The sequence below is a fragment of the Gobio gobio genome (genome assembly GCF_949357685.1).
Source record: "Gobio gobio genome assembly, chromosome: 25".
NCBI lineage: Eukaryota > Metazoa > Chordata > Actinopteri > Cypriniformes > Gobionidae > Gobio > Gobio gobio.
Genome location: NC_137121.1, coordinates 3,266,917 through 3,288,605, shown reverse-complemented (window position 1 = coordinate 3,288,605; position 21,689 = coordinate 3,266,917). Strand labels below are relative to the sequence as shown.

The 21,689-nt window shown below is 39.0% G+C and overlaps 2 protein-coding genes across 5 annotated transcripts in view; both read left to right on the top strand.

The window, feature by feature from the left end:
- The window catches only part of znf609a (zinc finger protein 609a), a 188,607-nt gene extending 184,703 nt beyond the window's left edge, over nucleotides 1-3,904 (top strand). For all 4 annotated transcript variants that reach the window (XM_079810168.1, XM_079810169.1, XM_079810170.1 and 1 more), the window contains one exon: nucleotides 1,501-3,904. The gene's annotated coding sequence lies outside the window, so the exon portion shown is untranslated. The remainder of the gene's footprint in view (nucleotides 1-1,500) is intronic.
- A 4,735-nt stretch (nucleotides 3,905-8,639) lies between these two features.
- gramd2ab (GRAM domain containing 2Ab) overlaps nucleotides 8,640-21,689 on the top strand; it is a 60,045-nt gene continuing 46,995 nt past the window's right edge. Inside the window, exon 1 of the mRNA XM_079808958.1 lies at nucleotides 8,640-8,854. The gene's annotated coding sequence lies outside the window, so the exon portion shown is untranslated. The remainder of the gene's footprint in view (nucleotides 8,855-21,689) is intronic.

The following is a 21,689-nucleotide window of genomic DNA, read 5'->3' as shown; positions in this document are numbered from 1 at the left end:
GTACATATTGTGAATGAATTTAAAAAAAAAAATCTTAGAAAATGATTAATAAAAAATATTCTAAATATAAATTTACCCTAATGGGGTTTTGTTGACCGCTTTAGGAGGGGAAGAGAGGGCAAGATAAGGAGAATGAGAGAAAAAAAAAGAGTGATGGGGATGAGGAGAGAGCAGGAATTGCCGAATAATTTACTGCCCACTGACTTATTTTAAAAGCTATTTCTCATAATTTTTTTGGCCTTCAAACGTCTTAAAATGCACATATGTTGATCAGAGAAATCAACATTTTCTCGGGGGAGCATAATTTCTAACCAATTATACGTTAGTGATCCTACACATTTAGTGACTTCTTCAAAACTTAAAGGGTTAGTTCACCCAAAAATGTAAATTCTGTCATTAATGACTGACCCTCATGTGGTTGGACACCCGTCAGACCTCCGTTCATCTTCAGACACAAATGAAGATATTTTAGTGTAAATCTGATGCTCTGAAAGGCCTCCATTGGCTCAACTTTACACTCTCAAGACCCTTAAAAGACACTAAAGACTAAAGTTACAAAGTCCATCTTACTACAGCGGCTCTACAATAACTTTATGAAGAGACAATAATAGTTTTTGTGCGCAAAAAAAACCTAAATAACGACTTACATAGTGAAGACGATTTCAAAACACGGCCTCATGAAGCTTCGAAGCGTTATGAATCAGTGAGTCGATTCATGATTCGGATCGTGTGTCAAACCACCAAACTGCTGAAATCACGTGACTTTGGCGATTCAAACCGCTGAATCGACTCGCTGATTCATAACGCTTCGAAGCTTCATGATGCCGTGTTTTGAAATCGTCATCACTATATAAGTCGTTATTTAGGGTTTTTTTGCGCACAAAAACTATTCTCGCCGATTCATAAAGTTATTGTAGAGCCGCTGTAGTGAGATGGACTTTGTATCGACGTCTTTACTGTCTTTTAAGGGTCTTGAGAGTGTAAAGTGCATTGAGCCAATGGAGGCCTTTCAGAGCATCAGATTTACACTAAAATATCTTCATTTGTGTCTGAAGATGAACGGAGGTCTGACGGGTGTCCAACCACATGAGGTAAGTAATTAATGACAGAATTTTCATTTTTGGGTGAACTAACCCTTTAATGTTTCACAACATGAAACAAACACACATTAGCTTCTAGTTCTGTCTCGGGAATTTGTGATTTTAACTCTGCGGGGAAGTTTTGATTATCCATGCCAAATAACAGAGTGTGTTTGGACTGAAAAGGTGGTACATGATCTTGGTTAGTAATTTGACAACATTGTAGTAAATATGATGTGAAAAAGGTCCCCTTTTTGGGAAAAAAGAGCCCCCCCTTTCACAGGCCTGAGTGTCCTAGTAAAACATTATATCTGTGTCTGAATCATGTTTGCTTTGACTGTACATGTGTCTGTTTTTAAAATTGAGGACGCATTTTGAAAATGTAAATATCTATTCAAATTGATTCTCGTTCCCTCTCCAGGGCGAAGTGACTGGCCGCTGTTCTGCAGAAATGTGACTGGTTCACATGAGGACGTGGTGCGGAGCTTATGACATCAGTTCAATGATGTTCCCGATTTCTTTACGGTTCTTTTTCCCCGGACTTCTCGGCGCCTTTACACCGTCGGAGAGGAAGAAAGTGGCTTCCGCATTCGCGCCGATCTCCACCTGGGAAAGGTGCCCATCCAGATCCTCCCTCTCTGTGCTGCTGGCTACATACTCAGGAGAGAGGAGACTCGTCCGCAGGGACCTCGTAAAACACGGACCTACAGAGTGTGGGAAATCTCCAATGCTAAAGACGTTCTGGAAGGCACTACGCTGTGTTTAAAGCGTGGCGTGCCACTGTTCTGCTGCTCTAGAGCCTCCCCGAAGGATTCCAGCTCTTCATCTTCATACATTTACTCACACAATCTCTTTGTGGACTCTATGCAAGTGGATAAGGCTTGATTTCCTCACTCAGTTACATTTGCCGTTGCGAAGCTATCGTTTCTACATACTTGAGTTCCTTGTTCAAGAGGCAGTTTTTAATGCACTTCCCCGTCTTTAACGTTTTCATTTGTGGACGATGGACTCCATCAACTGCTTAGCATTGGTTGAATGTTCAGCGATGACCTGATAGTGGATTATCCGGGTCGTGGAGGGAAGATTGGCTATCTTCCCAAAAGGCAGGAACTTTGACTTCCAGACTGGATCCACGGATTTGTCTGGCCTGCGTTGCTGTATTGACAGATATGCTGCTTGCGGATCTCAGTCGGAAACGGGGGCAAAGCTATCCGAGTAAGATCCAGCTTCTGGACTTCTTTTACCTTGTGTCGGTCCTCAATGATCCACAGACTCGCGAGCACCAACGAGGAAGACGGTAGCTGGAAACGCGCTCGCTCTTCTGTACGTCTGCATGGTATTACCCAGCATTAACCCAAACACACGTGCAGGCGCCGCCCTTTCCTCCCTTACTATGTGCTTTCTGTATATATTGTACAAAGGAATTATTTTAAAAAAAGGTTGTTGGATGCTATCGGAGTTTCTTACTTATCTCTCTCTCGTTTCGTTTTTTTTGTCTGTTAGCCTTTTTTTCTACCATTGTTGAATGATATCAACGTTTAGCTGGTGTAACGGCTTTATAATGGAAGTGTTTTTGTTTTTTAACTACTTTTTCTACCCCCCCCTCCTCTTCAACACCAAGCCTCGCTCTGCTTTGAAACCGTTTAGAAGCACATCTTTTTTGCGTTTGCGTCGATTTTTAATAAAACGAGTTTTTAGTCCACATGCCTTGTTCATGTTTCAGGAGGGACTGATGGGAACTGTGGGAGTCTGGTGCTATTTGGAGCTCGTTTTTTCCAGTTCGTCCTCATCACGCAGTTATCGTCTGAAATCTCGCAAACTCTCAGGAGAGCATTGTTGAAATCTGAGCCTTTTAAATCATCCTGGCATGTTCATCGCTCTCGGCCAAACTCGATTATTGAGCGGCATCGGGACGAGGACATTACTTACAGCAAAGACTCGGCTTTTCCCAACATCTTCACCTTCAGGAAATGTTTAGCACCCGTATTTCAATTTCAATGCCGCTCCCAACCCCCAATGCTAAGAGTCGCACATCGCATTTGTTTCGTTTTGTTGCTTTAAGCAGTTTAATTTCATTCTCTCTGTGGTGATGGAAAACGTTTTATGCTGATTTAAGCTGGACCAGCTTTCTCGAACTAAACCCGAAGTGAAATCGCAGCACTGGTCTCAAACGGCTCGCACTAATACGAGAGAGTTAGGGTTTTTATATATAGTAATAACCTCACTTTTAGTTGTTCGGTCTTTTGCGCGTTTAGCCAGTGAACCTGTGCTGTCTGGTGACTTGATTCATAATCGTTGAGGAAAAAAGCGCTTGATTGTTTTAATTTATTTTTGACTTCGTTTGTCGTCGCTGTTGTTTTTTCTAGTTCTCCTTGTTGGACGATAAAACGGCCGTTTTTTTGTTTCAAACATTCGTTCACATTTGTCTCCAATGGTGCTAATATAGCCTGCCCTGCGCGATCCTTGTGGGAAGAGAAGAGGGAATTCGCTTTTTTTTTCTTCGGTTTTCCGTTCTTATTAGGCCCCTCCCACAACCCACCTCACTAATTAAGCCCCACCCACCCCCATGCCCATAGAGAGCAGTGTCGGTCATTGGTACTTGAAAGAAAGATGTTTACACCTCTTCATTTCTGTGTTTGGATACATTTCTCTTTGTATACCATCACTCTTTCTTTCCCCGCCTTCCTCGCTGTCTCTGTCCCTCTCTCTCTTCCTAGGGATCTCTCATGTAAAGTGTAAATTGCTACATTTTTTATACAATACTGTAACTTGCCTTTGTACATTTAGGCAGAAAATAAATCTTTTTATGAGACAATCACTCCTGTTAATCTGTGTCATATCTCTCCGAAAGACTTCGAAAGCGAGTGGAGGCTTTATTCTGATCCGAAATGTTATTTGCGTTTAGTAAAAATGTTAGGCTAATGGAAGGTTTCGCAAAGGTTTGTGAACCCCTAGAGGTTCATGGGGGAACTGCCAGAGATTTGCAAGAATAGGATGGCAATACCAATTCAAAAAATGTTTAAAATAATGAAAATAAAGCACAAAATTGATATTAAATTGGTTGGCTGACATAACACGCAAAGATGTTTATTTGAAATTCATTCTGTTTAAAATGATTGAACCTTTTGTGAACTCCTTTTTAGTGAATTATTATTATTATTCTTATATCCTTGAAGGGCGAGTTTTTGAGTTCAGTTCTTTTGGTCCAGACCAAAAAAGAAAACAAGGGTGTGTTCAGAATTGTAGTTCGTTTCGCTTGGTTCGGACCAAAAAAAAAAAAAGTCTATAGTAGCGTTCACATTGGCATTTTTAACACCGAACCTAAAGACATTTGGATATGTTCACAATCTGACATTTATTATGACTGAACTTACCGAATATCCAAAACAATGCTGTGTTCAATCTGCTTGTTTGTATGTGCGTAGCTACATATGATGGTATTTTGACCTGCTGAGAACTCGTGAAGAACTTATAAAATGTGTAAAGGGGTCAAAACAGTGTCAGGAATCCCTCCGGGTTCACACAAACCAAGATCTGCTGTGAGGAGACGCGGTTTTCATTCCTGTACTGAACTGTCATGGCCAACATCATGACCCAGGTATACTTGAGCATTCTGTCCTTTTTAGGGTCGCATCTTGTGACATCATGTCCCTTTTTTGGTTTGTTTACATGTTGCGTTCATATTTCAGTCGAACCGCACCAGAGTTTGTTTGGAAGCAGACCGAGACTGATGAAAAAAGATGGGTATCGGTCCACTTCCAAGCTAAATCTGGTGCGGTTCGAATTAATAAATAAACGGATTGTTTGGTGCGCACCAGGGTTCGGATGGCAGTGTTCACACTTATTTAAATGAACCGCACTAACAGAGCGATCAAACCAGAATTTGTTTTTAATCGAAGTGTGAACACACCCCAAAATTGACAATTTATCCTCAGTGTTGGCCATTCTATTGAATATAGATGTGTTCATCCAAGTATATATAGTCCAGTTCACTATAAACTAAATAATTTAGGTTATAAGAAGTTCATCTGGTCCATGAACCATAAAACCCAGGCCAATCTGAGAGAATATCACATAAGAAATGCAGAGTAGAAGACCTGAGAAAATGTGTAATTTCTCCTTTTGTTAGCCACACTTGTTACACAGGGGGAAATAACTTAGGAATTGAAGTACCAGGTTGTAACCAGCAGATGGCCGCCTTTAACCTATTTTGTGTACTTGTATAGACTAACATTTAAATGTTTTGAGAGAGGGGAAATGTGTTCTTTGGCGTCTTCGTGAGACAACTTGATTGCGTCGGTGCGCAGACGCCATATTTAATGCGTCTCGCTATAAAACCTAGTCTTCCTTTCTAGAGCACGTCCAGCTTTTTGGGGGGGGCAAAGAAACTACAACATGTGGAAAGTTTAGGATAAACATAGTTCTTATCATAAAAAAACTATCATGTAAACGACGTTTTACTTCTTGAAAACCAGTTTTAAAGCCTCTGAGGTAATTCTCGCGCCCTCAGGTGACCAGCGCGGGAATGAAAAGCCGCGCGTGCTTGAAGATCCAGCAGTTGCCATGGAAACCCCGCGTGAGTGCTGGAGGAGAATCATAAAGAGACGGTTGTCCATTGAGAATAAGTGTTGATATTCGCCCAATTTAACGTCGTAAAAGCACATTTTACACATGACATGTAACGTGTGTTGATTACTAAACACCGTCGACCCGAAAATATCGTGTGTGTGTGTGAGAGAGAGAGAGCTTGTGAAGCCCGCGTGATGTTTTGTCGCTTTACATGCGAGGCACGTGCGCGATTAGAATTCAAGGCGCGCGCTCTTTCACAGTCCCTGTGAGCGCGTGGTGTGCCAAATACAAACAGCCACTGTATGAGAGACCGCAGGGGCTGCTGGGAATATTAAACACGCTGCTGATTATAGTGCCTTGCAATAATATGCAAATAAGATTAAAAAACACATTTAAATGTGGTGGCGTGGTACATTTATAAAGGCTACACGCGATGCCCTAATGGATGATTGCCATTTTGTTTTCCATTGTGCTTAAGATACTGTAGTTATTGCTGACATACAATACGACGTTTATGAAGATGGTGGGTTATTAAGATGATCATCTTTTTAGTCTTTACTACAAAAAAAGCTATTCAACAATTTCACTGTTATTGCCCAGGACAACAGATACAGTTCATAAAGATAAAAAACATAAATTCATAAAACTATTACTGTATTATTTTTATTAGGCTAATGCTCGAATAACAATAACATAAGAATATTTCCAAGGGAATACATACAGATTCATAAACACAGAATATTTACATGATTGATACACACATCTTATAAAAACAACATGACTTCTAATTACTGTAACATTAATAATAATAGTAATAATAATACTACACTAATGCTTGAATAACAGTATTATAATAACATTGCCAAGGGAATACATACAGATTCATAAACACAGATTATAATTTCATAATTTCTACATAATTGACACACACATTTTACAATAAAATTATAATAGTTACAATTTCATTAATTCATTAATTCATAAATTAATTGAACAAATATTCGAAATTTACATTGATATAATCAAGACATAAGTTGCTAAACGACATGATTTCTAATTACTGTAACATAAATAATAATACATTATTGCACAAATAACAATAATAACATTGCCAAGGGAATACAGATTCATAAACACAAAATAAAATAATATATAATTGACACACACATATTACAATAAAATGATAATAGTTACAATTTCATAAAATAGTTGAACAAAAATTTGAAATTTACATTAATTATAATCAAGACATAAGTTGCTAAATTACATGATTTCTAATTACTGTAACATAATTATTATTATTTATTAATGTTTGAATAACAATAAGAACATTGCCAAGGGAATACAGATTCATAAACACACAAAATATAATAATACATAATTTCTACATATTCGACACTCAGATCTTACAATAAAATGATAATAGTTACAATTTAATAAAACAATATTTAAAAAGTTACATAAAAATATAATCAAAACATAAGTTGCTAAACGACATGATTTCACTGTAACATTATTATTATTTATTAATGCTTGAATAACAATAATATTAAAACATTGCCAAGGGAATACAGATTCATAAACACACTAAATAAAATAATACTTAATTTCTATATATTTGACACACATCTTACAATAAAATGATAATAGTTACAATTTCATAAATAAATTGAACAAAAATTCGAAATTTACATAAATATAATCAAAACAAGTTGCTAAATAACATGATTTCTAATTACAGTAACACTATTATTATTATTTATTAATGCTTGAATAACAATAATAACATTAGATTCATAAACACACAAAGTATAATAATACATAATTTCTACATAATGAACACACACATTTTACAATAAAATGATAATAGTTAAAATTTAATAAAACAATATTAAAAAGTTACATAAAAATATAATCAAAACAAGTTGCTAAACGACATGATTTCACTGCAACATTATTATTATGATTATTATTTATTAATGCTTGAATAACAACAACAATAATAATATTTATATATATATATACATGTATGTATATGTGTGTGTGTGTATTAATATGCGCATATATTTATATAATATATATAAATATAATAACAATAATATAATAACATTGGCAAGGGAATACAGATTCAAAACACACAGAATATAATAATTCATAATTTCTACATATTTGACACACATTTAACAATAAAATGATAATTGTAACAATTTTATAAATTCATAAATTAATTGAACAAATTTAAATATAATCAAAACAAAAGTTGCTAAACGACATGATTTCACTTGAACATTATTATTATTATTATTATTTATTAATACTTGAATAACATTTGTAAGGGAATACATACAGATTCATAAACACACAAAATATAATAATACATAATTGACACACATTTTACAAAATAAAGGGAGATAGTTAGTTTAATAAAATAAAAAATCGTTACATAAAAAATATAATCAGTTTTTAAACGACATGGACATTAATACAATAACATACAGATACTGTAACTTATTTATTATTTATTTATTTATTTATTTATTTATTTATTTATTTATTTATTTATTTATTTATTTATTTATTTATTAAATCCTCAAATAAAAAACAATTAACATACAATCCAACAACATATATTGAAAGTTGAATTTAAGAATTAAAAGAACAACTTACTTGGTACAAGGGACATAGAGTAAACAAATAATACATTAAAATAATAATAAATAATAAAATAATAAAAAAATGAAGGATAAAATTTAACAGAAATAAAATAAATATATGTATATATTTCGTTATGCCTCAGGTAGGGGGATAGAAAGATCTCATCTAAACATTCTATCTCTATTCACAGGTGATTTTATAATCTTATTTAATATCTGGAATGTCTTTCTTTTACATTTACATAAGGATATCATTTATTATATGAAGCGCTGTTACACATCCGTCCACGTGCTCGAAGAGCTGCAGCGACGGGGGGCGGGGCCGACGGGATAAGCCACGCCCCATCTGCGCATGCACGTCTGAGCAACAAGTCGCAACCGGTCTGCAGAATCTCCCGTTGCACGGTTATGATCGGCGCTCGTGCCCTTGAACAGCGACGGGTTTTCGGTGTCTGATGATCATGTGATGTTTATATTCGACAGTCAGATGTGAATGTACACGATGGAGAAACACATCGGCTGTGGAATGACGGACTGGAGCTCAGTTTGAAGGTAAGACTCGCTTATGTCCGCTTCCATCGGTTGTGTTACTGTACAATATTACTGTACTTCTCAATCTGTGGCTCTCCATGAGCAGAAATCTCCGGTTCTCCGGCAGCGAAAGCCTCCGCCACGTTTACAGTGTTTTCATCCCGAATCCAGCTCTGTTCATCCTGATTCAAGCTGTAACTAATGGGGTTTAACGCTTGCCTGACATGCGAGAATTTACTATACTAATGTTAAAATGTATGAATACACATTTTAGGGCAGTTGCTTATATGCGCGGTTTATTAAATCAGAAATAGAAGAAACTCTTAAAGGCACAGTACACCCAACAATCTGACATTTATTCGCTCTCAAGTTGTTCCAAACCTGTGTGAATTTTTTGTTTGTTGTTGTTGAACACAAAAGATGATATTTTGAAGGACTTCCATAGGATTTTATCAACTATTTGGTTACTCATATATCTTTTTTTTACTTCAAAAATAAACCTCCCAATCTTGTATTTTCCCCCAGATTATGTATTTTGAAGAAACCCCCCAAAAAGTATTGCTTTAATCCATGTTTTATCGTATTTACATCGCAAAATACTTTTTTTTTTTTATGTACACATCTGTGCGCTGCCATAAAAGACAAAAATTACAACTTTATTGCCCGTATTGAATGCAATCTTTAACAAATGGGATTTAATGATTGCTTAGCATGCGAGAATTTCGTATACTAAAATTAAAATGTTTGAATACACATTTTAGGGCAGTTGCTAATATGCGCGGATTATTAAATCGGAAATAGAAGAAACTCTTAAAGGGACATTAAACCCCAAAATTAAAAATCTGTAATTTTTTTTGCTCTCAAATTGTTCCAAACCTGTATGAGTTTTTTTGCGGTTGTTGTTGAACACAAAATTGTTTTGTTTTTTTGAAGGACTTACATAGTATTTTCTTTTTATACCCGGGTTCATCTACTATTTGGTTACCCATATTCTTCAAAATATGTTTTTTTTTTATTTTTTACTTTAATTGCTTCAAAATTAAACTATCGCTGCCACTAGTGAACAGTGCGCATTGCTTGCTATTCTTTTCGTTTCGAAATGTTTCATTTAAAAGTGGACATTTCAAGCTTTCTACACACATATTTCTCATGTGTGTGAGGCTGAGTTTGGGTTTATTTATGTGTTCAAGAGCAATGCTAGTGATCGCTCCGCCGCCTTCATGTCACGATTATTGTCGGCTATAGACTATTTGCATCTTATTTATTAAATCCAGGCAATTATCTGATGAAACACTGATTAAAATTAAGATACAATTTATACAAAACGAAATTCACTTTAAAGAAATGATTTCTACAAAACAAAACTTAATGAAGTACTCAAAATCATTGCTGACCTTCTGACATATTGCGCATCTTTTCACTTTTTGTAATCAATATAGCTGAGATGAAATGTAAAAATAACATTATAATATTTAAACATGAACAGGAGCTTCCTGTAAATGCTCTGAAAGTCTGAGCCATACAGAAAATCTTTCACACTTGAAACGACCCGAAGCTTTGCTCAGTTTGATCCGGAGTGAAACTGGCTCTTTTCGTCGTAACCAAATTTCGTCCGTTTGGTTTCACATAGCCCGACCGATAAAGGATTTTTAAGGCCGATACTGATACAAATATTTGGTGATTTATATCTGCCGATTATATATAAACAAAAACAGAAACGCGTTAAAAAAATGTAAACCGATTTCCCTTGCATTAGTTATTTGTAGTTATTCATGATCCCCCAGCCTCTCTAAAATAATATTATAATGCAGTTTAAAAATAAACTTGTTTGTTTTACTGTCACAACAGAATAGAGGAACCGGCCCGCCTGGCGCTCTTTTTTTTTTTTTGATCGCCTTTTTTTTGTATCATATATTTTAGTAATTATCATAAATTAGGTATCATTCGAAAGCTTACGAACTCAAAATTCATCCTGTGAAAACCGTTTTGAAATCAGACGTTGCGTTACCATGGAAACGGTACTCTAAATTCTTCTAGCGGGCTCTTCCCCCCTAGTGGGCGGCGTCATGTTTCGTATTACAAAATGTATTTTAACTACTTGATAATCGAAATCTTTTCTAATCTTGACAAAACACATATCGTCGGAAAGGTCTGAGTCTCAAGGGTCCATATTTGGTGACTGTTTTGTGATGGAAGTGATATTTGGACAAAAATTTACAGGAAAGTGCATCGAAAAAACAATCAATGGAATTTGAATGACACCCGGTGGCTGTTTTTGGTACAGCGCCTAAACAACATAATTTTTGTGTTATCAACTTCAAATTTGGAACACAACTTGGTTAGACATATGGCTTTGATTTTTAAAGTAATTTTAAAGTAAAAAAATTTTGTAAAATATATATTTTATATGAAATAAAAATATTACAGTATTTTTCATTTACAGTCAATTTAAACTTCCATAACTTTTTCATACTTTCATATTCTGAAATGCTTTCACTTCAGCAATAATCTGCCGAGTGTCTTCTTTAAAACGGGTCTATATTCCAAAGCGTTCTTGAATTACAGCCCTTTAAGTTTGGATAGTTAAGGGGTTAACTTAATAAGTGTTGCTGTGTATTGTTTGATGCATTATGAAACATCAGACTAGAGTTTTTATTGTATTGATATTTAGTTGTTTGTGAGTTAAAGCTAGTTTTCAGATAGAAAATTCTACAACAGACCCAATATAAATAACAACTGGTGTTTTATTGAGTTTAATGTTGTGTCTGGAAGGGTTAATGTTCAGCCGGTAACTTAAGAAGAGAGGAGGAAAGTAATTTAATGCGCCACAGTTCTTCCGTGTCTCTATGGTTAACTCTATTAAACAGACTCTTATGCTATCTATACCATTAGAAACAGACCAAGCCCTTTGCATTGACTGTAACAGTGTTTGTTTTGGCACAGCCTTGTAGAGAAAACACAGACTGTTCATTTCTTCTGTTCGTGTGTGTGTCCAATCGCTGACCCCTGATGCTTAAACATCTAAACACACACACTCTTCATCTACGGCTATACTTAGCATCTGATATTATTGCGTTAGACAAAAGATGAATGCTGCTGAGAATATGATCCGATGTGTGGTAATGTGTGTGTTGTGTACACACAGCGTTTGAAGTGAAACACTCATTATGTTGAATGTGGAATATGTGGTTTTGAGGTCAGCTTGGTCAAGTCAATCATGAATGCTTGGATCCAATTGCAAAAGCAAACGTCATGAATGTGGGAAACTCATGCATGTACTAAAATGCTTATTTAGTCCGATTCAGTTGGTCAGAGTTTATTAATTTTAACAGATATCTGTAAAAGAGCATCACTTTTTTGCTCAGTGGTCACTGTGGCTAGTGGTTTTCCAAACTTTCCATTTTCACTGGCCACAGCTTTGACATTGATATCATAGGGAAAAACTGCCATATAGATATTTTCAATATCATCTGATAATTTGTCAGCAGGTTTATTAGGCTACTGTCACTTTAAGAGCTGACGCGCAGATCCATTAAAATATGTGCTCACAATAGGGTATAACTGTATAAGCTAACCTCATTAAATAATTCAAATGAGAACGTAAAAAAAAAAAAAAACGGATCGATGGAAAGTACTTAATTATAATTACATGTTTGCTAACGAAATAAACCATGAATGTAACGAATAAAGTAACTTGTAATCTAACTTGGTTACTTTTAAAATCAAAAGTAACCAGATTACTTTTTCAAAGTAACTGTGGCAACACTGCATGCGACTGTCAAGCGCGATTTTGTGTGTGTGTGTGAGTGTGTGAGAGAGAGAGAGGTAAATTAAACTGCGCGTCAGCATAGGGCTGTACGATTAATCGAAAAATAATCAAAACCGAAATTCAAAATCAAGTGCAGTTTGCAGGCACACAGAGATTCAGGAGCGGTTATCTGTGTATATAGATGCCCAGAATCACTATAGTCACTGCATGTTTTACACAGTTTATACAGGTCAGTTAATTGCCGTTCTTATTTGCTCTGATACACACACACACACACACACACACACACAGACGGCGCGCGCAAGCCCCGAAACCAGATCACTTTCACTTTCGTCCTCATAAAGTCTCTCAATAAATGAGTCTAAAGGCTTGCCAGTTTGAACATTAAAGCGATTGAGCACTATTCAAAAACAACAATATGGAAAATGTATCCGTTCAGTGCTCATGAGCTGTTTTCTGTGACACACAGCGCGCGCCCTGAAGGCAGACCACTTTCACCTGCGTCCTCACAAAGCTTTGTCATTTGTATGTGGTTTAAGCCCTGCCAGTTGGAACAGTAAAGCGACCATCAGATGTGTATTATGTTGAACTAATGCCTGATATATTGTGAAACGAACACTCAGACAGAAGCTCGCGCATCACGTGAAGATCGCGCGCAGAGAATGAGATTCACTTTTTAATCTTCTCTGGAGAAGCGGCCGCTCGCAGCGCACGTGAACGGATCTTCTCTTCCGCCTTAATACTTAATATCAGTTACAGCGCAAAATAAACATGAATGAACATCTGAACGTGTGATAAAAGATAGAGGATAACTTACTGAAACCCGTATCATGTCAAATCGCTCAGAGTTTCAAACGCGGAAAGGCGTCAGTAAAACAGCTTGTAAACAATGTTACGTAACGTCACATTTACCTCAGGAAAACCATCCAGTGTCCATAAACTCGCTAGTCAGCCAGAAACATTGACTCTAGAGATCAGCATTTCGCTAAATATATGCATCATATTTCATATTCATTATAATTTGTAATGTTCTTCAATATTTAATGCGTGTTTGAATTAACCTGGCAAGTTTTTATGACAGCCACCATTTAAATGTTTATATTAAAAAAATATGTATATGATTATGTAATTTGTAAAGTTAATATTATAACTTTATTATTATAAAAAAACAATGTAATTTAAGTGTTTGTACGAATCAGTTCATTTTTACCTTTAATATTATAGTACAACTGACTCCCATAGTTTACAGCATTAGTTAAGAGATTTGTTTTCCCAAATTTGTTTTAGATTTTAGATTTATCGCGAGATTTGTTTTACATTCCAAAATTTGCCTTGTATTGTACCTGATATATATCCAATATAATCAAGAACCAAGCCTTTCCAAAGTTTTTTTGTGACAATTTATTTATTTCATTTAATTCATAGTTTTTTTTTATGACAAAAACAAAATAGTTTGTCAGTTATAACACTGGTTATTCAATAAACAGATATTACTGTTACTAAACTCTGCTCAAAAGAAATTTAATTCCAAATTGATCCATATCGTGATTCGTATCGCATCGTGGCATTGTTGGTGATACACAGTCCTAATATTGATATAAGTACAAACCACAGCTTCATAATGAATAGAGACAGAATGAGTAATTCACACACACAATCACTCTCTCATTAATGCATTCAGATAAATGTAATGTAGGTCTACTGTGTTCATTACCTTTTGAGGGCAAAAAAAAGGAAAATTATAGTTCATTAATCGTAATCGAGGTCAAATGTTCAATTAATCAAGATTTTTATTTTTGATCAAATCGTTACAGCCCTACGTCGGTGCCATTCATTCACACAGAGATACTCAGGACACGCAGGATCCGTTTTTAAATAGTATTTTAGCGGTTTAATATTCAAACACACACACACACACACACACACACTCGTCTATGTTTTCTCAGGTACCTGTTGATTAAATCTTTACTCTGTAGTACCGACGTAATTCAGTCGGTGCCCTTAAAAGTACAGAGTTCGGTACTCAACCCTAGTTACGCTGAATTTTAGCATTTGCTCTCCCTTTTGAGTGTCATGGCAAAGCATTCTGGGAAATAGAAACCCCAGCCCAGTTTCTGTCTAAATTAAAATAAACAAGTTCATAAAACTCAAAAACGATTTTCAGATTTACTTCAAAAAGTGTCGGTTCTGAGAACTCAAAAGAAAATGAAGTTCTACATACTCATAAGAGTTGATTTGATTGAACTCGTGTGTTTAATTTGAGTTGGCTCTACTCAAACCACTTCATTATTTTGCTTTTAATGCTGAGACTTTTGTTTTTGTAATCAGGCTCTCAAAAATGATATAAAAATGTGTATTTTGATTTACCTGCCAATATATCGGTTATCAGCTGATGCCAGAATTTATAGCTGCATCCTTAATTTTGATGAGTGTTTAAAATCGAAACGGCATTTTCAAATGTGTCCGGATCAATGTAGGCGTCAAAACAAAGGGAAAGTAGTGCAGTGGAACATGCAGTTATGTCGTCAAATGAGTTTTTATCTGTATTTGCATCTCCTCCTCTTCCTCTTCTTCCTCCTCTTCCTCCTCTTCTTCAGCTGTGTTCTCCTCCTCTTCCTCTTCTTCCTCTTCTTCCTCTTCTTCCTCTTCTTCCTCCTCTTCCTCCGGCTGGCCTGCAGTCTCTCTCTAATGCGGACGTGTAGATGTGCTGGAGTGGAGATTTACTTACATTTGCATTATTTCCAATTCATGCTTCTGAACTTCCGACATCCTTGTTGTGTGTTTCCTGCCCGCCACCCGTTTGCATGTGTCATCAGGTCATGCTGTACGTGCAGGTGGACATCTAGAAACATATGACATCAGAGATCATACAACAGCATGACGAACGCCACACATGACATCAGAGATCATACAACAGCATGACGAACGCCACACATGACATCAGAGATCATACAACAGCATGACGAACGCCACACATGACATCAGAGATCATACAACAGCATGACGAACGCCACACATGACATCAGAGATCATACAACAGCATGACGAACGCCACACATGACATCAGAGATCATACAACAGCATGACGAACGCCACACATGACATCAGAGATCATACAACAGCATGACGAACGCCACACATGACATCAGAGATCATACAACAGCATGACGAACGCCACACATGACATCAGAGATCATACAACAGCATGACGAACGCCACACATGACATCAGAGATCATACAACAGCATGACGAACACCACATATGACATCAGAGATCATACAACAGCATGACGAACGCCACACATGACATCAGAGATCATACAACAGCATGACGAATGCCACACATGACATCAGAGATCATACAACAGCATGACGAACGCCACATATGACATCAGAGATCATACAACAGCATGACGAACGCCACACATGACATCAGAGATCATACAACAGCATGACAAACGCCACACATGACATCAGAGATCATACAACAGCATGACGAACGGCACACATGACATCAGAGATCATACAACAGCATGACGAACGCCACACATGACATCAGAGATCATACAACAGCATGACGAACGCCACACATGACATCAGAGATCATACAACAGCATGACGAACGCCACACATGACATCAGAGATCATACAACAGCATGACGAACGCCACACATGACATCAGAGATCATACAACAACATGACGAACGCCACACATGACATCAGAGATCATACAACAGCATGACGAACGCCACACATGACATCAGAGATCATACAACAACATGACGAACGCCACACATGACATCAGAGATCATACAACAGCATGACGAACGGCACATATGACATCAGAGGTCATACAACATCATGACGAACGCCACACGACATCAGAGATCATACAACAGCATGACGAACGCCACATATGACATCAGCGATCATACAACAGCATGACGAACGGCACATATGACATCAGAGATCATACAACAGCATGACGAACGCCACACGACATCAGCGATCATACAACAGCATGACGAACGCCACACATGACATCAGAGATCATACAACAGCATGACGAACGCCACACGACATCAGCGATCATACAACAGCATGACGAACGCCACACATGACATCAGAGATCATACAACAGCATGACGAACGCCACACGACATCAGCGATCATACAACAGCATGACGAACGCCACACATGACATCAGTGATCATACAACAGCATGACGAACGCCACACGACATCAGAGATCATACAACAGCATGACGAACGCCACACATGACATCAGTGATCATACAACAGCATGACGAACGCCACACATGACATCAGCGATCATACAGCAGCATGACGAACGCCACACATGACATCAGCGATCATACAACAGCATGACGAACGCCACACATGACATCAGCGATCATACAACAGCATGACGAACGCCACACATGACATCAGCGATCATACAACAGCATGACGAACGCCACACATGACATCAGCGATCATACAACAGCATGACGAACGCCACACATGATATCAGAGATCATACAACAGCATGACGAACGCCACACATGACATCAGTGATCATACAACAGCATGACGAACGCCACACATGACATCAGAGATCATACAACAGCATGACGAACGCCACACATGACATCAGCGATCATACAACAGCATGACGAACGCCACACATGACATCAGCGATCATACAACAGCATGACGAACGCCACACATGACATCAGTGATCATACAACAGCATGACGAACGGCACATATGACATCAGAGGTCATACAACATCATGACGAACGCCACACATGACATCAGAGATCATACAACAGCATGACGAACGCCACACATGACATCAGAGATCATACAACAGCATGACGAACGCCACACGACATCAGAGATCATACAACAGCATGACGAACGCCACACATGACATCAGAGATCATACAACAGCATGACGAACGCCACACATGACATCAGTGATCATACAACAGCATGACGAACGCCACACATGACATCAGTGATCATACAACAGCATGACGAACGCCACACATGACATCAGAGATCATACAACAGCATGACGAACGCCACACATGACATCAGTGATCATACAACAGCATGACGAACGCCACACATGACATCAGAGATCATACAACAGCATGACGAACGCCACACATGACATCAGAGATCATACAACAGCATGACGAACACCACATATGACATCAGAGATCATACAACAGCATGACGAACGCCACACATGACATCAGAGATCATACAACAGCATGACGAATGCCACACATGACATCAGAGATCATACAACAGCATGACGAACGCCACATATGACATCAGAGATCATACAACAGCATGACAAACGCCACACATGACATCAGAGATCATACAACAGCATGACGAACGCCACACATGACATCAGAGATCATACAACAGCATGACAAACGCCACACATGACATCAGAGATCATACAACAGCATGACGAACGGCACACATGACATCAGAGATCATACAACAGCATGACGAACGCCACACATGACATCAGAGATCATACAACAGCATGACGAACGCCACACATGACATCAGAGATCATACAACAGCATGACGAACGCCACACATGACATCAGAGATCATACAACAGCATGACGAACGCCACATATGACATCAGAGATCATACAACAGCATGACGAACGGCACACATGACATCAGAGATCATAAAACAGCATGACGAACGCCACACATGACATCAGAGATCATACAACAGCATGACGAACGCCACACATGACATCAGAGATCATACAACAGCATGACGAACGCCACACATGACATCAGAGATCATACAACAACATGACGAACGCCACACATGACATCAGAGATCATACAACAGCATGACGAACGCCACACATGACATCAGAGATCATACAACAACATGACGAACGCCACACATGACATCAGAGATCATACAACAGCATGACGAACGGCACATATGACATCAGAGGTCATACAACATCATGACGAACGCCACACGACATCAGAGATCATACAACAGCATGACGAACGCCACATATGACATCAGCGATCATACAACAGCATGACGAACGGCACATATGACATCAGAGATCATACAACAGCATGACGAACGCCACACGACATCAGCGATCATACAACAGCATGACGAACGCCACATATGACATCAGCGATCATACAACAGCATGACGAACGGCACATATGACATCAGAGATCATACAACAGCATGACGAACGCCACATATGACATCAGAGATCATACAACAGCATGACGAACGCCACACGACATCAGCGATCATACAACAGCATGACGAACGCCACACATGACATCAGTGATCATACAACAGCATGACGAACGCCACACATGACATCAGAGATCATACAACAGCATGACGAACGCCACACATGACATCAGAGATCATACAACAGCATGACGAACGCCACACATGACATCAGAGATCATACAACAACATGACGAACGCCACACATGACATCAGAGATCATACAACAGCATGACGAACGCCACACATGACATCAGAGATCATACAACAACATGACGAACGCCACACATGACATCAGAGATCATACAACAGCATGACGAACGGCACATATGACATCAGAGGTCATACAACATCATGACGAACGCCACACGACATCAGAGATCATACAACAGCATGACGAACGCCACATATGACATCAGCGATCATACAACAGCATGACGAACGGCACATATGACATCAGAGATCATACAACAGCATGACGAACGCCACACGACATCAGCGATCATACAACAGCATGACGAACGCCACATATGACATCAGCGATCATACAACAGCATGACGAACGGCACATATGACATCAGAGATCATACAACAGCATGACGAACGCCACATATGACATCAGAGATCATACAACAGCATGACGAACGCCACACGACATCAGCGATCATACAACAGCATGACGAACGCCACACATGACATCAGTGATCATACAACAGCATGACGAACGCCACACGACATCAGAGATCATACAACAGCATGACGAACGCCACACATGACATCAGTGATCATACAACAGCATGACGAACGCCACACATGACATCAGTGATCATACAACAGCATGACGAACGCCACACATGACATCAGCGATCATACAACAGCATGACGAACGCCACACATGACATCAGCGATCATACAACAGCATGACGAACGCCACACATGACATCAGCGATCATACAACAGCATGACGAACGCCACACATGACATCAGTGATCATACAACAGCATGACGAACGCCACACATGACATCAGCGATCATACAACAGCATGACGAACGCCACACATGATATCAGAGATCATACAACAGCATGACGAACGCCACACATGACATCAGTGATCATACAACAGCATGACGAACGCCACACATGACATCAGAGATCATACAACAGCATGACGAACGCCACACATGACATCAGCGATCATACAACAGCATGACGAACGCCACACATGACATCAGCGATCATACAACAGCATGACGAACGCCACACATGACATCAGTGATCATACAACAGCATGACGAACGCCACACATGACATCAGCGATCATACAACAGCATGACGAACGCCACACATGACATCAGAGATCATACAACAGCATGACGAACGCCACACATGACATCAGAGATCATACAACAGCATGACGAACGCCACACATGACATCAGAGATCATACAACAGCATGACGAACACCACACATGACATCAGTGATCATACAACAGCATGACGAACGCCACACATGACATCAGCGATCATACAACAGCATGACGAACGCCACACATGACATCAGCGATCATACAACAGCATGACGAACGCCACACATGACATCAGAGATCATACAACAGCATGACGAACGCCACACATGACATCAGCGATCATACAACAGCATGACGAACGCCACACATGACATCAGCGATCATACAACAGCATGACGAACGCCACACATGACATCAGAGATCATACAACAGCATGACGAACGCCACACATGACATCAGCGATCATACAACAGCATGACGAACGCCACACATGACATCAGCGATCATACAACAGCATGACGAACGCCACACATGACATCAGCGATCATACAACAGCATGACGAACGCCACACATGACATCAGCGATCATACAACAGCATGACGAACGCCACACATGACATCAGCGATCATACAACAGCATGACGAACGCCACACATGACATCAGCGATCATACAACAGCATGACGAACGCCACACATGACATCAGAGATCATACAACAGCATGACGAACGCCACACATGACATCAGAGATCATACAACAGCATGACGAACGCCACACATGACATCAGTGATCATACAACAGCATGACGAACGCCACACATGACATCAGAGATCATACAACAGCATGACGAACGCCACACATGACATCAGCGATCATACAACAGCATGACGAACGCCACACGACATCAGCGATCATACAACAGCATGACGAACGCCACACATGACATCAGAGATCATACAACAGCATGACGAACGCCACACATGACATCAGCGATCATACAACAGCATGACGAACGCCACATATGACATCAGCGATCATACAACAGCATGACGAACGCCACACATGACATCAGCGATCATACAACAGCATGACAAACGCAACACATGACATCAGAGATCATACAACAGCATGACGAACGCCACACATGACATCAGAGATCATACAACAGCATGACGAACGCCACATATGACATCAGAGATCATACAACAGCATGACGAACGCCACACATGACATCAGAGATCATACAACAGCATGACGAACGCCACATCTGGCGGAGTGATATGGAACTGTGATGCGGTCAGAACCTGCTGGAACTTCTTTAGCCGTGAAAATACCTGATTGTTCATCAGCCAATCAGATTCAAGCCCTCCACAGGCCTATAGTCTAACAGCCTCTGGGGTGAAATGTGAGCTGGACGTGTTGTTGTGTTGTTGGTGTGTGTTGAGTGTATGCTGGTCGCTTT